This window comes from Panthera pardus, unplaced genomic scaffold (genome assembly GCF_024362965.1).
Source record: "Panthera pardus isolate Hobbes unplaced genomic scaffold, ASM2436296v1 HiC_scaffold_16, whole genome shotgun sequence".
Taxonomy (NCBI): domain Eukaryota; kingdom Metazoa; phylum Chordata; class Mammalia; order Carnivora; family Felidae; genus Panthera; species Panthera pardus.
In genome coordinates, this window is record NW_026526721.1 from 95,514,077 (window position 1) to 95,532,156 (window position 18,080).

General features: G+C 39.7%; 1 protein-coding gene and 1 long non-coding RNA gene across 8 annotated transcripts in view; one reads left to right on the plus strand and one right to left on the minus strand.

Moving 5' to 3' along the window:
• The window catches only part of MECOM (MDS1 and EVI1 complex locus), a 556,668-nt gene that overhangs the window by 134,531 nt on the left and 404,057 nt on the right, over nucleotides 1–18,080 (plus strand). The window lies entirely within an intron of this gene.
• On the minus strand, nucleotides 56–3,819 carry LOC109262106 (uncharacterized). The gene is made up of 3 exons (XR_008422516.1): nucleotides 3,522–3,819; nucleotides 2,918–3,030; nucleotides 56–890 (listed from the first exon to the last, which is right to left on the minus strand). It is a non-coding gene; the product is annotated as an uncharacterized LOC109262106 (long non-coding RNA).

Here is an 18,080-nt window from a genome sequence, read left to right on the forward strand (position 1 = left end):
AAATATTATGTTTTGAAACTTGGATCTGAGTTCAAACACTCAATCTAAAGGAGACTTGTGATTCAAATGTGAGTTATTTATTGTCTTTGTCCATTTCCAGAAGTTAAATTTATGTTGGAATAAGGCAAATTCACGGCTACCTTTGAACAACAATGGTGTACATTCTTCTGTCTGAATTACTTATTCTTCAAGCAGAGGCGCTTACATTCTGTGTTGGAGACCATGGGCACCAGTCCTGGGTGGGCATGGGTATTGTAGTCTCAGATTATTATTGTATCCCGATGTCCCCTCCTGAATGTATGCTTGATCACCGGGTTGCATTTATACCATCTGAAATGGAGGTAATTCTGATTTACAGCTCAAAATGTGGCTGACTAAGCTAAATGGTGAACATTCCATTATTTCCGTTTTATGGGTCGTGTCTGAAAGGGTTTGGTTAAAAAAATGGACCACTGCTCAAGAAGAGAAAGTCAGTTCGCATGAGGCAGTAGGTACTGAGTCAGCAAATTATGGTATGTCCAGCCTGTGTCAGGCAGACCATATGTTGCAGCTGCCCCATTGGTACGTATACACGTAAATATGCTCACCAAACACTCATAGACAGACAGGCAGGCAGACGGACAGGCAGACACCTAACATGAGGTAGCTAAGTCCTACTAGAGAAGAGAAAGGGAACATGCCACATGGGAGAGTGAGGCTTTGGCACGGAGTCTTGTGTTCATTCCTTGCCCACTCTCACACACATCTTTTATCTGTGCCAACAGCAATGCCGGCTGCAAGGGAGGAGAGAGGAGAGAGCAGAATGTGAGCGTGTGTGAGTCTGTGAGTGTGTGTCTTCCTTGACGATGAGGCTCTCAGAGCTTTATTCAATCTCTGGCACAATGCGGCCTCTGTAGAAAAGATATTAGGAACAAAAAACAAACTTGAAGATTCAGGAGCGGGCTGCCAGAATTATTAAGAAAAACATTCAGATGATGCCATTAAAAACATATGGGGATTCTATAAAGCTCTGAAAAGAAAATGTTTAATTATGCACCGTATGCAAAAGCCATCACGTTTAGATTAATACTAAAGACTGAAACTGTGTGGGGCTTAAGTGGTCCGCAGTGATGCATCAATCTTTTTACTCCTTTAAAAATAATGTTTTTCTTTTGCTGATGACAAATACCTTTCAAACCGTTGAGATCATGCTGCTGTAGTGATGCATGGAGTTTAATGAAGTCCAAAGTCACTAACAAAAGTTTCCAAATTAACTTTTCAAGGTCCTTGAGTTAGATTTCTTTCCTTTCCTTTTCTCCTCTACAATTCCCACTCATTTCCCACCCCAACAGGAGTCCCCCCCGCCTTCCCCCTCTCCAACACACAAAGGTTGCCTATGCTGGTGGGTTGGTTAGAAATACCCAGTTTTGAGAAGGTTTCGCATTTTAAGACACTGTAATGTAATGATTCATTGCCCAACTTTTAAGTGTTAATAGTTACGATTTTGATTTCCATTCTCAATAGCTCACATTAGAAGCCTTAAGAAATACAGAGCTCTTGTCCCCTTTTAATAAATATGGAGACCCTTTTCTTTCATCTGAATCTGATGTGTTTTAGGGTCACCATCATTTCCTTTAGGTACTCGTAAATGTGAAGAATCATGATTTTCCATGGCTGAGGAGTGGCACACTGGGAAAACAAAATCAAACTTTGTAGCTAATAGAGCTTCTAAATGAGTATACTAGATGTGCTCTGAGTAAACAGAAGTCTAAATTGCAGAAAATAATTAGGCTTTAGTTATCTGATTACTGCATTCACTTTAATATTCTTGCAAGCTTAAATATAGGAAAGGTCCATGTGTGGCTTCTCACAATTAAAAAAATAGTGTATAGACCTAAAAATGATATAAGCAGGATATATTTATTTGAAAATCCTCACTCATCTTAAGGAGGTCAGAATGTATTCTGTCGGTGCTAGTTCACTGTAGGGAATTTTACGGACTTAAGCACTTGGGATTTTGATCCTCATTTATTGGGGTAGGCTTCTTTAAGTAAACATGTGGCTTATGAATCGGTGGACAGATTTGTTGCTCACACTTGAATGTGTCAAAACGTTTTGTGAAGTGTCAGTCAGGCTCCCTGCAATAAAAATATAAAACTCCCCCCGCCTTGTCTGTCATTTTCTATATTACATGTATGATTGAAAATTACAAATTACCCAGGCTGCAATTATTTTTAATAAAGGTGGCAGGCTCCAGGAACCTGACTGGCTTACTCAAATGCCTGTCTGGAGACAGGCTCACCCACTGCCCAGTGTGGAGGCTCTGGATTCAGGCACACGGAACATGCAGGGGTGATTTCAAATTCGATTTGCTCTTTGATTATGGAATCCCAAGTTACCCTTTGTTTCAAGGTTTTCCTCCCGTGTATTTGTTTTTGTGTGAGAAAATTTTACTTCTATTGGTTAATAGCCAGCTACTTTTTACAAAGAGCCACCTGTTTCTGAGTTTACACAGGATATGTTGGATTTATGTAATACAATAGGATCAATTTAATTACGCTTTTCCTTAAGTACAATGCTACCTGGAATTACTTCACTACCTGATACAGGCTCACTCTTTGGAGACCAAAAAAAACCCACACTAGCCCTGACTTAAGTTAGCTTTAAGGTATTTCATTACCCCAATTTCTTCTAATATGCATTAAAGGCTATATACTTTCAGTTTGAAAAAATGGCTGTTCTGAACTCCCTACAGTCCTTGTTATTTACAATGTTTCAAAGCTTTAGAATTACTACAAAAGATTTACTCATATAGCAGAGCATGTAAAATTTAAAATCAATAAAGTATATAAATTTTGCTTGTCTCCTTGAATTGATTCCCTACTCTAATAGCTCAATACTGTAATACTATATACTTTTTTATTTCCAATGTCATTACCCAATAATAATCTGTGGACTTTCCTGCCACAGCTCTGGGGCAGTTTGGAATTTCTGAGAACGATATTCTTCACAGACAGTTGTCACAGGCAATTGTTACTCCTTGCCCAGCTTCTAAAAACGAATAAACACATGAGAAATATTAGTTTGTTTCTGTGATATTAGAAACCCAACTAATTTCTTTTGCTGTGGTAAATATAGCTGGGCATTTGATTTTGTGGGAGAATAGAGAAAAATTTGAGTTGGGAATGCCTTAGCAGTGGTAGATTAATCCCGCAAGATGTCTTTTTTTTTTTTTTTTTTTAACAAGAGGTATGAGGTTCAGTTTTCTGTAATTTTCTAATAAGAGTTCTTCTATCACTTTGCTGGGAGTTAGAAAATAAGGCACATGCAAGAGGGAGCTAATGTTGGAAAGGTTAACTTTTCCCAACAATACACAATTTTTTAGTCTCCAAGTGTATTCTCAAGGATAAATTCGACCTCATCTCAGAACTTGCTAGTATTTTGTGAAGTGAAACACAGCTCTCCTTACTAGATTTAGGAGTAAAGACAGTCCTCAGCAAATGGAAGCATGTGAGGCAGTGAACGATTATGCCACCACTTACCTTTAAATTCACCAGTGTAGTTCTTTGCTTAAATCACAGTGGTGGCTGGGTCCCAGTGCAAAAAAGGGTTGAGCTGACCTTGGTTTCTTGAAATGCAAAATGTCGTCAAATCCAAACATGCCGGTGAAATCTAAACTCGCTTTCATTTCTTAATGGCCACTCTCAACCTGTAAAGAACACAGACAGATGATTGCTTACTTAGGCACAAAAACAGAAAAGAGTGTCCATGCTTGGGCCAGGTATTTTTGCTTGCTAAAGCAATGCTTTCTAGCCAATCTCTTAAATTCTTCCTGCTCTTCTGTTTGTTTAGTGTCGTGATTGACAGAACCCCCTAGAAAAAAACGCCAGAGGATCTTAATTTGAATCCCAGCTCTTCTACTTTGCTTTGTAACCTTGTGCAATGCTTTAACTTAGAGTCTACACTCATAAAATGGGGATTAAGGACTTTGGTCCTACCTCACAGAGAAGTTGTAAAGTAAAGCACGGTGCAATCTGCGGGACCCTGTACACATCAAAAAGTTCAGATTCTACATTCCCATATTCTTTTCAACTTGGCCTAGTATTTAGCTCCAACATGGAAATTCCTCATTGATAGCTTTAGAGATAGGACTGTCAGATAAAAATACAGAATGCCCGGTCAAATTCGAATTTCAGATTTAAAAAATGTGTATATATTTGTATATACATTCGTAATGGGTATATAATATTTGTTGCTTATCTCAGATTCAAATTTGACTGGGGGCCTTGCATTTTTATTTGCTAATCTGACAATCTTCCGTAAGAGTTCTGGCTGGAGTTGGGCGCCTGGGTGGCTCAGCCGGTTGAACCTTCGACTTCCGCTCAGGTCGCGATCTCGCAGCTCATGAGTTTGAGCCCCGCGTTGGGCTCTATGCTGACAGCTCAGAGCCTGGAGCCTGCTTTGGTTTCTGTATCTCCCTCTCTCTCTGTGCCCCTCCCCTGCTCGAGCTCTGTCTCTCTCTGTCTCTCAGAAGTAAGTAAACATTAAACAAATTAAAAAAAAAAAAAAAAAAAAAAAGAGTTCTGGCCGGAATATTTTCTTACACTGTGTAGATAACAGACTAAAGAAGCTGGGAGTAGGCACGTGGGGGACCTTCAAGCTTCCAGCTTAATGGCTAAGGAAGTACTTAGCCCAGTGCGGTGGCTGCAAGTATTTGGTCTTCCATTACGCAAATTTGTAGTACAGAACTCAGTATCTGGTCTGCAAAAGGGCAAATTAAGTCTGATTCTCCCTTCTCTTTAGAGGGAGACAGTCTCCCTTAGGGCAGAAGGGGATTATCTGCACTGGTGAGTGTTGATGGTAAATTTCCATTGGAATGCCATTGCTATACACTGATCCTTCTTGAGGATTATCTTTCCTCCTATCCCTCAAAACCAGGTTGTGAAATTTAGAGAAAGGGCAAGACCTATCTTTAGAGGATAGAGGCATTCTCCAGGACCCAGCACCCAGGTGTTTGTGTGGTCCCTGCTGGGGTCTTGCCTGGGCCTGTCTGGAAGGGAAGATTGCTTTTGGATGTCTTTCTACTTAGTAGTTTTACTGTCAAATTTTGTTTGTTAATTATCTGTTAAAAAAAGATAAAAGAGCTCAGCTAGGCCGATTCTAATGTTAATTTTTCAAAGTGATGACCACTTAAAAAATTATCTGTAATATGATGTTATACTTGTCTCCTGACATCAGTTATGCTGGAAAAGCCTTGCAGCTAATCAAGGTTCTCTACATTTAAATCTTCAAATGCTGGCTCTGGCACTAAATACTGGATCTTTACAAGTACATAAAAGAGTAGGGTAATTTGTGTACTTCAATTACTAAAAACACTCACTATTTCAGAGCTCTAATAAAATCTGGCGAAGTCTAGGTAGTTGTCAAACGTATCCGAAGAAGATTGATTACATTATCTAAGCTTTCTTTTTAAATTTCTTTTGCCACAATGGTTTATACCAACTGCATCTATACTTTATACTATTGCCGTACATTTTTCTTCTTGTATTCACATTGATATGATCACATGTGATCTGTAAATGCCCAGGACTAAGATGCCGGGAGAGTCTAGAAGGACCTGATTCTAGGACTTTTCTAGGGTTCCTAGCACACATTGGCTATTGTATTTTGGAGCAGTAGGTTTGACCCCTGTAAACCATGGCAGATGGCTACTCAGTCTATCATAATATCAAAAATGGGCCTGATAAAGATGCAGAATTCTTATGAACTCCACATACCCTCCAGAGGACAATCTACAGTTCTGACTGCCATGTGGAATGTGGTGGCCCTACCTGCAGCTGACCCTCGTCCCTTAAGAAAAGAAACTAAAGTTGTTAAGGTACAGAGTGTAATCTTACTCATCTTTGCATTGTGTATATTTAGCAAATTTTTTTTATTTTTTTTAATTTTATTAAAAAAAAATTTTTTTTTTAACATTTATTTATTTTTGAGACAGAGAGAGACAGAGCATGAACGGGGGAGGGTCAGAGAGAGGGAGACACAGAATCTGAAACAGGCTCCAGGCTCTGAGCTGTCGGCACAGAGCCCGACGCGGGGCTCGAACTCACGGACCGCGAGATCGTGACCTGAGCCAAAGTCGGCTGCTCAACCGACTGAGCCACCCAGGTGCCCCGCAAATATTTTTTAATAAGTTAGCCACAAGAAGAATAAAAATGAAGATGAATCATTGAGTTAGGTTGTAATTGTAATTTCCACTTGCCCTTTAACATGGTCATGCTAAAACTTTACTCACATGCCTTTTTAAAAACAAAGATACTAGATTCTGTGTGGTGCAGTGGTTCTCAAATTTTAGTGTGTATCGAAATCCCTGGGGCTCTAGCTGAAACCCAGATTCCTGGGTGTCACCCAGAGAGTTTCTGATTCAGTCGGTCTGGGAAAGGGCCTGAGGATTTGCATCTCTAACAACCTCCCAGGTGATGCCAATGCTACACTGGTCTGAACCACACCTCCCAGAGCATTAATCTCCATACTACTGGAGACACTAGGAGTGCTGGAGATATGTGAGAACATTTTGGGAGACAAACTTAATCACACAAAGACTCACAGGTCACTCTTCAGTGAAAAATAATATGCTCGTGGGCTTTGGTTTTCTTATTCTTGGAAATGGACAGCAAAAAGTGGAGGCAACCCTTCCTTTAGGACAAGAGATTATCATGTTCAAATCACAGTGGGCATTCACAAAGTACTTCTTAAAGGTCAGACGTACAAAAATAATCAAGACACATACCCTGAGCTTGAGGATCTCAAAGTCCAGTGTCTCAAAAAATATGAGGGGAGTAGGCAAAATATACATTATGAACAAAGAGTAGTACTGCTATTTTTTTACCCTCTGACTCAAGGACTCTGGACCCAACCAGCCTAGACCTCACTAAATCTTTCCTGTCATAGTGATCTCTGGTCCCCTGTATCATCCTTCTAGCCCCATATACCTTTTAGACTTAACCCTATGGTCTCTGTGATTCTTAATAATACATAACAATGACCAATATTATCCCTTCCATTTATGGAACTTCACCTATTGTCAGACCCTGTGTATATGCTTTATTTCTCACAATCCAAAAAGTTGGGTGATTTTATCCCTGCTGAACATATCAGTAAATTGAGGCTCAGAGAGATTAAATATCTTGGCCAGAGACACACAGCTTGGTTAGGTATAGAGCTGCAATTTTAAATTTATCTTGCTGGACATCTATGCCACTAAACTCCTACTTTTCTACATATTTTTTAATATCACTTAAATTTTTTAACTTGTTTTATTTTTTATTTTTTTGAAATTTATATCCAAATTAGTTAGCATATAGTACAACAATGATTTCAGGAGTAGATTCCTTAGTGCCCCTTACCCATTTAGCGCATCCCCCCTCCCACAACCCCTCCCATAACCCTTAGTTTGTTCTCCATATTTACGAGTCTTTTCTGTTTTGTCCCCCTCCCTGTTTTTATATTATTTTTGTTTCCCTTCCCTTATGTTCATCTGTTTTGTTTCTTAAAGTCCTCATATGAGTGAAGTCATATGATTTTTGTCTTTTCTCTGACTGGCTAATTTCACTTATACCCTCCAGTTCCTTCACTAATACCCTCCAGTTCCAACTACGTAGTTGGAAATGGCAAGATTTTATTCTTTTTGATTGCCGAGTAATACTCCAGTGTGTGTGTGTGTGTGTGTGTGTGTGTGTGTGTGTGTGTGTATCACATCTTCTTTATCCATTCATCCATTGATGGACATTTGGGCTCTTTCCATGCTTTGGCTATTGTTGATAGTGCTGCTGTAAACATTGGGGTGCATGTGTCCCTTCGAAACAGCACACCTGTATCCCTTGGATAAATGCCTAGTAGTGCAATTGCTGGGCCATAAGGTAGTTCTATTTTTAGTTTTTTGAGGAACCTCCATACTGTTTTCCAGAGTGGCTGCACCAGCTTGCATTCCCATACTTTTCTACATATTTTTAATTAATTTTTTAAATTAAGATTTAAAATTTTTATGAAAATGGCTGGACAATTGCCCAATACAAACCTTTTAGATGGTGACCCATGTTTTTGTTTAACAAAATGGAAGAAGGGCGACAGAGGAACCAAAATGAAGAATGAGAGAATTCTAGAATTTTTATCAAATAATGAAGTTTTATGTTTGAAAACATTATATACTTACCAGAGTGCTTTTGTATTAATGACTTGTCTTGGGTCTCAAAACTTCAAGATAAGATTTATCTTAACATTGTTAGATAGGGAGATACAGCCTCCACCCCCTTTTTGTAGGAAATTGAGTCTTAGAGAGATTGTGGCTCTAGGAAGTGGGACCCAGGATCAGAACTCAGGCCTCCTGGTGACCATTTCACTGTACTGGAAGGCCAATGAAGAGGAGATCGGGAAGGGTACAAGGTAGGGATGATGAGTTTATTGGTCTGGACACTTGTGTTTGCAAAAGATATAAATTCAATTTCAGTTTGCTTAAAAAAGAAAATAAAGACAAAGATTTTGCTGGAGCAGGTAACTGAAAAGTTGAGGGCAGGTGCTAAGCCCAGGGATTCAACAATGTCATCATGGCTCAGACTCTTTCCATCTCTCTTCTGCTTTCCTCTATGTTGGCTTCATTCTCAGGTTGTCTCCTTTCTTATTGTGGTTTCAGGAACCTCTCAGCTAGTAACAAGAAAAACTCTTCTCTTTCCCACTTTTCCCTATAAATGCTTTGGCTTGGGTCACATGCCTCACCTCAAACCAATCACTCTAGCCAAGGGATGAAATGATCCTATTGGCCATGCCTGGGTCATGTGCTCTATTTTGGAGTCTGGTGTGAAAGACCCCAGCTGAGCAACAGATCTATGAGTGGGAGAGGGAAACAGCAGCTATTACTGAAAAGACAGAGTGGATACTGAGCGGTCAAAAATCCTAAGTGTCTACGTCAGTGAGCAACAGAAAAAAAAAAATGGCAGAGTAGTTTTCCCAAACTTTTGCTTTTCAAAATCCAAGTAGCCTTAGGGTACTTTTCATCTAATTCAGCAGGTGTTTGTTGGGGCAAGAAGCCATGCTGGTTCTCTCTTCCCTTCCCCATCTTTCCTTATGATGGTCTCTTAATAAAAGTGGAGTCTCTGCTCAGAGCCAGGCACTGAATTGGGTGTTTCTGTTGGTATCACAACCACACTGCTTTCTGCGTAGAACTACTTTGTATCCCTGGCACTGAAGAGTAGTGATTTACCAGTTAATATGGTTGTGACTATATACAGCTGTGCTTTTGCAATTTGGTGTATTTAGATGGTTTCCATTCTTCTTGTGGTTCTGTGTCGAAGTTCATGTGCCTTTGAAATGTACTACATTCAGTGTCTCAAGGGTTAACTGATTGAGGCTCTCACAAATCAATAGCACATATCAGTTTCTTCATCTGTAAAATGAAGGGCTGGATGAGATACATTCTAAGATTTAACCAAAGTGTAGCATCATTTGATTCTCTGATTTTAAAATTCAGGTTAGATCATAGCGGTTGTTTTTAAAACTAGACAAACATTTTTCTACTTTTCTTTTTAAGATGAGCCTTGATTTGATTCTACCCTGAGAGAAGTGTTCTTATTTATTAAAAAAAAATTATTAGTTGTAGAAAGGAAACGGAAAGAAAGTCAAGATTTTGTCCCTTTGGCTGTCAAGTTAAGATGGAACCATTCCCAGAGTTGCTATGAGGATGCCTATAAAATGTGAATCTGGCAAGGAAAAAAAAAAACAGTAGAGAGTAAAATATATAGTACATATGTATCTATATATCCGGGGATTTGAATTTATGGGGCTAGTTTGCTATTTCAACTTGGTGACCAGACTCAACAATGAATCCAGTTGCCAGGATTGGAGGGTTAGGTCCAGAATTCCAGGAAAAATGCTTCTAAGGTTTATTTTCAAAAGCATTCTTTTGGGGGTGCTTTTGGATAATAGACATCTTATTGTTTCTCCCCTCACCCCATCAGGAATCTAGGCTCCTTTAAATTAAATTGGAGGGCACCAAAGCTTCACTTGTTAGCTGTTTTCTTAACACAGTTTTAATTAAATAGCTATGCATGATTTGATGGTCAGTGTCTTTCTTCTCTGTTGGAATATAAACTCCTTGAGGACAACGGCTATTTTGGTGTTTTTCATCGTTCAATCCCTAGTACCTGGCACAGAGCTTGACTGAATCCATGGATGGAAACCCTTGGGCTCACGTTGGGCTCTCATTGTTTTGGGAATGTCTTTATGAGAAACAGTTTCCATCACTTGTGGCTTAGGTGTTCTTTTACTGTAATTTTTGAAAATAGCAGTAACTGTAGATATTTTTGTCTACATATTTTTGAAAAACTTTGGGGTTTGGAGGGTATTTTCGGCTGATTTGAAGACAGAGAAAGAGTTTATGTGTATAGGCTCAAGAGGACACTCCCTCCCCTTGATAACTGACCTGGGACAAATTAGCAATATCTTCTTTTCTCCCCCCTCATAACTGAAAATGTCTACATGCTTAGACATATATTGGGTAAGTCTTCACAAAGTTCAAAGATAAATCTGCTTGAAAGTAGTTGCAAAATTAGAATGCTTAGATACATCCATTGCTTTATAAATGAAACTAAAGGTTCATGAACCAAATGATTGGTAATTTCTAGCTGAAATCCAACATCTGGGCAAGATTTCTGAGCTCCATTTCCTCACTACGCCAAATAGCTCATCTGGAAATAGTCGGCCAAGATTTAAGAGGTGATAGTGGTCCCTTTACTCATTCAGTCCTTGGTCTCCCTGGAGCTTCTTGCCAGGGCAATGATGAGTGATAATTACTCCTGGGTTTTTGTAGTGTGGTTCTTGGTATTTTAGGTGTTCGCTTTGACCAGTAACTGATTTCATCTAGAACATTATCCGTGATGACAATTGCTTACTTTCAACTGAATTTGAGTTGATTGGTGCCCTGAAGAGAAAGTTCCTATTGCTTATTCCATGAAGCAAATAACTTCCTACCATCCATATAGACCCTTTTCATTTAACTACACGTTGCAATATTTATCATCTGTTGTTGCTTAGGTTTAAAAGAAAATCCAGGTTATGATTTCAAACCCTTTATCTGATCAAAAGCAACTAATGTCCAGATTTCCTTTGTGAGTCTACCCTTAAAGAATTGACCTAAGGAAAATATTAATTTCCTAGGAAGATGCTCTTATCTACCTGACTTTGGAAATACAGATAAAAATATTGCACCCCCTTATGGTAAACAGATGATGGAAGAGGATTTGTGGCATAATGATTAAGAGCTTGGTTCTGGAATCAGACAAACCTGGGCTGGACTCCTGGACCTCCTGCTTATGGTTCTGACACAGAGGGTAAGATCTCTGAAAGCCGTAAGTCTCAGTCAAGAGAATGCATGCTGAGTGCTGGGATAAGCTTGCATAGGAAATGGTCTGTAGATGTTACCTTAAAAAAAGATGGACTTCAATCCTGAAAATGTACAGACTACAAGATCTTAAAAAAAGAGAAGAAGTTAAGTCTACTATTCATTAGTGTAAAAATCAGATATGATCCACGTAGAAGGAAAGTAGAGTTGCATCTGAAACAAATTAAACTTTTTTAGATGATGTTACTTTAGCCTTTGTCAAGAGTTAGTTTAAGCCACATGAAAGTTTCTGTGTATTTTCTGTAAACTAGTGGTAGAATGTTTTTTCAGAGTTTCTTAAACTATAATCCACAGAAAGCCCTCTTCTTGGATAAGGAGAATTAAACATAACCCATTTTTTTTTTCTTTTCACCTTGTTTTTCAAGAAGCTGAACACTAAATTCAGTGCTCAAATGGCAGCAGCCATATTAAGCTTGTTTGTTTTTTGTACTTCTCCATGAATTTTGGGCTTCAACTTGAATAGTTTTAGTGTTGATGTGTGTTTTATCTTGAGATGCCTACATTCTTTTGTGAAGAAGGAAGTTAAATTATTTAAGAGATACCTCCTAGAGTTTGTCTATAATATTAAAGCCTTTTTTTTTCCCTCAAGCAGATACCAAAATTGGCATTTGAAAAATGCTTTGAACTCTTCCAGCGGAAAAATACTATGTAGTGCTAATATGATATATTTATTTTCACAAGTACAAGTAAAGCTTGTAAGATAGTCTTACAAAGAAGGTTCCCTCTTTAGTATATGGCAGAATGAACGACTTCTATGATGTTTGTTACTTTGTGATATTGCAGTTTTTTCAAACTTTAAGGTATCGGGCTTAAATTATTAGGCCATTATATACAAAGGATTTTAGCTAAAAATGATGCTTAGTTTAACTACGGGAGAGAGTGCCTCTTTATGTAACTATATTCTCATTTGGAGTATGAACTTAACAAAAGGACTCTTAAAGCAGAGCAACGTGGCGAAAAAAATCTCACGTTTTAGAGTCAAACTGAGGTTCATATCCCATCTATCACCTGCTAAATAAATTAGCCTTAACTTTCTCTCCCATAAAATTGTGATGTTAATATTTACTTTATAAGACTGTACTGAATATCTACTTTGTATCAGTCAGTGATGACTGTTATTTGCCTAGGCTGCCGGCCCTCTGGGAGTTGGCCAGCTCCCAGCTGCTCAGAAACATGGGCAGACATATGGAGGGAGTGAGTTGGATTGTCACGGGAGCATAGCTAATGTTGTTCTTAAGAGTCTGGCCTATGGCACAAACTCCTAGCAGATCCCTCTCTTTTTCCTTCCACTCAAAGGCCCGTGGGAGGGCTGCCGCCATGGTGGAATGAAGGTGAGGCTGAATCTTTTGGGCAGGAGCTCTACTTGAGCCTCCTCCTGTCATGCTCAGAAGGTGTGACTGGTTGCCCAGTTGTGGGGTATGAGTGGAGCTGCTCTGGACAGCTCTGTTCTTGTTTTTCAAAGACAGAATTATCCATCACCGTTTGTATTGGGATTATGATTGCTTACCAGTGAGATAGCAAATTATATTCCTCATTTCCATTTGCTTTCTGAATTGAATTGTGGGGTATGGAAAAGTTGATTTACAAATATACTGGCTCTTAGACATTTTAAAGGGATTGCTTTAAAGGATCATGCATAGGGGGCACCAAGATAATATTCAAGCCTTTGCTGCATTCTCTCATCCATTCATGCGTCCCATGTACATTGACTGAGCATTGGCCTCATGCTGGATGTTGTTCAAGGTGCCGAGGAGAGAACGAAGGTGGCACCTGGTCCTATCCTACACATGGTGCATCTTTACAATCAAATCCAGCGTTGTTTTACATTAACAATTATCTTGCTTTGGGTGCAGAAACCTGAATGAGAGGATTTTTGGCACTCCAGGTTCCAGTGGTCACTGTGGGCAAAATTGATTCTCTAGCCCTCCTGATCATCTCTTAGTGGGCACTGAGTGTTCCTGTTTAATTCTGCACCCTCGCAGCCTCTGCTTCCACAGTCTCTGGACCGCTTGCATGTCAGACTTTTTAGTTCCTCCCCTGTCCCCAACCATTCGCCACTGAATAAGGTAGAAACAGCTTGGCAAGCTAAATTATTCTGTAAAATGATATCTTTTCTTTGAGTCTGTGCTTAGGAGTTATAGAATTTTCGGTTGTGTTTGGGTCTCTTTTCCTGTTTGGAAAAGTTGCATTTTATGAAATCCTGTGGTAAGATTCCTTGTAGTTGAATTAAACAGCTTATTGTGAGTGCACTAGGAATTTGGGAGTTCACTTAAGCACTGAACTTTCGCACACATATAAAGGTATGTACTAGATTACTGACATGGTTTCCTTATGACCCTCTCAGCTCTTTTCCCTCTAAAATTAGATTTTCTTGTTTGGGTTAGTAAAGCATGCGGTTGCAGACCCTTGTAGAGCTATTGTGAAATATTAGGTCTGTATTTCCGGAGGCGTTAGCCACTGGCTGTAACCCAATTCTGAGGGGAGAGCGGGTTGTGCATCTGACTGACATTACAAATGCAATGGACGGAGAACACCCCCCTGAAAAAAGAGCAGGCGGTTATTTTTAAGTGGTGGGAAGAAGTTGCAGGTGTGCCTGATGTTTTTAAAGCTCTTGATTATTGATCTCGTCTTAAGACTTACAAATAGAACCATTAATGTGTCAGTGGAACCCCGATAACAGATGATTATTGTCCATCTTTAAACTGTACTTAGCACTGAAATGTGTATGTAATGCACACAAAAAGGCCAGCTTTATCACAATTCCTCAAGGTTTTTATAGGAAAGAATTCATTCTTTCATTCTTTTTCCCCTTGGCCCTCCTCCCTCTCTCCTGCCTGCCCCGACCCCACAGTTTTTCCCTCTGCTAATTGATAGAAATTCCTACTAGGCATTCCAGCCACTAGCTGGCAGACATAACAAACACAAAATTTACAGCTCTACAATGAAAATGTCTTAGGATACAATGTTTTTAACCTTCGGTAACTACCACCTGCTGAACTATGTAGCTCATCACAATGAGTGAAACAAGTTAAAGTAGTATAACACCTAGGGATTTTAGTTCAATTTCACTGTAACCTCAATTTTACTACCGTAAGTCAAGTTTGTCGTCAGAGAGCTCCATATTACATTTGATGGGCAGATTCATCTGCCTTTACTCTGTGCATGCGGTCGTTGCATGAGCAGCAAGGCAGTAATACATCTTTATTTAAGCCAAGTCTTGGATTCAGTCCCAAATGACATAATCTCCTGTAAGCTGGGAAATCTGGTCTAGACCACAGAATGTTATGGGGCGCACACCTGTTCAGAGGATCGTAGTCAAAGGATAGTTAACAGCATTTCATTGTCATCCTGGGGGAACAAAATAAGTCACTCTTGGCAGAAGTTGGACCTGGGCCTAGAGCTCCTTGACATATTTATATAACAAATTAGAATATTCAATAGGATTGTTGCAAGGAGTCTGTTTTTTAGGCAATACTGAGGCACCAGTTTTTGTACAGGACTACTATCCGTGCCCAGCCATGGTTAGGAGGGATTAGATGGAGAAACTAAGGCAGTCAAATCAACCATGGTTGTAGTATTTCACACTCCTGGTGACAGAAGCTTTGAAAATGGCGATGGCTGTGAAGGGGGAAATGAAAAGGAAGAGCTGGGGTGGTGTGGAGAAAGATTTCACAAGACTCAGCGATTTCACCCAGTTTGTCTGTTCATTCATTGGTTCTTTCATTTTGCTCCTTTATCCATGCATCAGATATGAATAAGCACCTACTAAGTTTGAGGTACTGTGGCAGGTATTTTGGACAAAGCAGTTCACAAGACATGGTTCCTTACTACAGGGAAGCAGGTATGACTGAGAAGAACTCTCAGAAGAAAAATCAGGGATCAAGAGAATGGTGTTTCTTCTGTCCAAAATGGGAGGGCTGGGAGGAAGACCCTAGAAATGATTCATTCTTAGACTTACGGTGTTGGAGTTGGCACTCTTGCTGTGGATGCCTCCAACAGAGATGAGGAGGAAAAGAGGTGAAGAGGCTTATAAGCCTAAGAAATTCATAGTAGCGAGAAATGGACACTCTAAGGCCAACTGAGGTTCTTGGGAGAGTGATTAGGCAGTAGGCCTGAAAGTGAGTCTTCGTGGCCTCGGGCGTGGGTGTGGCAGGGCAGGGTCGGTGACAAGGGAGGAGCTAGAGACAACAGGAGGCCGTTTCTACAAAACAATGATGATCTAAAAAACCAATTATGACAAAGTTGCTAGAAATACAACTGGAACTTATCTCTACAAGGTATACATTTGTGGAGTAAGCCTGTTGAACAGAATGCAGCTCCCTGGACTCAGGTGAGAAAATGATCTAGACCTAGCACAGTAAAAGTCTTGATAATGTGGAAGAACCAATGGGCACCCAAGCAACTATAGAAGTGATCTGTGGAGTGCTTGCATGTGCGTTATTTCAAGACTTAGAGGGAATTTCAAGACTTAGAGGAGTGCTTCCAGAGAAGAACATTTAAAGCCATTTCTGTGTTGGAAGATAGGAACCTAAGATAAAAAGAATGTAAGTTCTTTAGTTCTTTAAGAAAGAAGGCTGAAGGTACAAAATGAATAAGTTGTTAAACACACATCTGGTATTAGATGCCAGACTCAGTAAGAATACTAAAAAAAAAAAAAAAAAAAGTGTTTGCTTCCAAAAAACCCTAGACTAGGTGTGGGAGATTCTAGCAATCAGTGTGCAGTAAGATCTAATTATGTTAAATAATTCGATCACATTGGGCCGTTGTCTTCCCATTTATAAAATATAGAGATTGATGGCTGATCACTAAGGCCATAGCCTGAAAAAATTGATGAGGTATTATATTAATTACTGTTTAACTATTGAAGTTCAAAAATGTCCAGGTCTGATCTGATTGCTTTGAATAAAAGTCTGATGTGATAGGTACCTACCAATCTAATATGTAAAATGAATCTAAAGAGTGTTTTGCTTTAGAAATTTTGCTACTTTGCTACTTTTACTCTTTTTAAGTGGGTTCCATTTTTTAACTCTTGAATTTGTTTTTCTTGATTCAGTGGCAAAGGGTGACTACTGCCTTCCTGCTGAAGGTTTTTCCCAACACTTGCCATGTCTGCCCTCAGGGGATTTCAGATAACAAGCAGCACCAAGTTGGTCCTCTAAATTTGGCCCTCGGTCCCTGCCACAGTGCTTAGATTGGATGAAAATGTGTCCGCAGAGATTAGATATTCCAGTGACCACAGTGCATTTTTCTGCTCTGAAAGCTATCTCCCAAATCAGCCCTCTACCTCTGGTTTATCAGGAGGAGAGTACAGACAGATAACATCCTTGCGATGTGACCCTGACCTTTGTCAACCTTTGTTAAGGCTTCATCTGAAGTCAGGCCTAATGTTTGTAAACAGGATGTAATTAAGGCTGGGAACTGACAGGGTCTGACATTAAGACAATGCAGAGCTGGCAGGGAATGGTCTGTCAGATGTCAGCTCGCATTGTGTTCTAAGTGCCTTCATAATAATTAGTGTCCTCTGTCTGAAGGAAGTTCACTCAACTTGGATTAATCTGTCACAGCGTGGAGGCCATCCTTGGGAGGGCAAGTGTTTCCTCTGATAAACCTTAGAACAAGTATGAGAAAAAAAGCAAAGAGACTCAAAAGAAAACTGTGAAAGTCAAGACTGTTGGTGACAGGTGCTGCCTGAAAATTAGAAACAGGAAGTAGGAAAAAAAAGGCTCCCCCTCCACATTCCAAGCATGAAGTGACTGCAGAAGTTCACTGTGAGCAGAATTGGCTACAGCCTCCCTGGGCCTGCTGGTCTGAATGCGTGAGTAGACACGGGAAGATGAGTGTTCCGAAAAGCCTGTGCATAAACACATTGTTTGGCTTTTGCCCTTAACTAGCACAATGCACGTGTCAGAGATTGCCTGCAGCCTATAAGAGGATTTAGGCTTAACATGTAATTGACCCAAAGAGGCTGAATCTGATTTCTGTTATTAGAAGATATTTGTTGAGCATCTTGTGGTTGTTGATATGGTACAAACTGAGTCAAGAGATGTCATACCTGTCTTCCTAACTTTCTAACCGGGGCACGTGAGCCCGATGCCAACAGGCTGCAATGCAAATAAATACTTGTACACCAATGTTCATAGCCGCCTTACTACCAACAGCTAAAAGGTAGAAATAACCTAAATGCCCATCAACAGGTGAATGAATAAACAAAATGTGGTATATGCATACAGTGGAATGTCATTCAGCGTTAAGAAAGAATGAAATCCTGATACATGCATATTATGCTAAGTGAAATAAGCCAGACACCAAAGGACAAATCTGACAAATCGCCAGAATTGCTTCTCACAAATGGGCCATTCGCTTTTTAGTACAAAATTCAATTCTTACATAGGTGACTCTCTGCTATTCAGCCTTTTGGGGGGAGATGAAGTCCTCAGGCACATTAGTAGAAGTTCGCTTTGGTATTTATCAGAGTGTGGCATTTAGTGATGATTTGTATTTTATTTGGTAACTTTTAAAGGCCTATATTTGCATAAGACTCTTTCAGCTTCATAACTTGGTGTTTCCATGACTGTATATAGGCTGGATGACTATAGGTTCAAGTTCATTTGGTAACTAAAAGTAAGACCTTCACTAAGGCATTAAGTTTTTC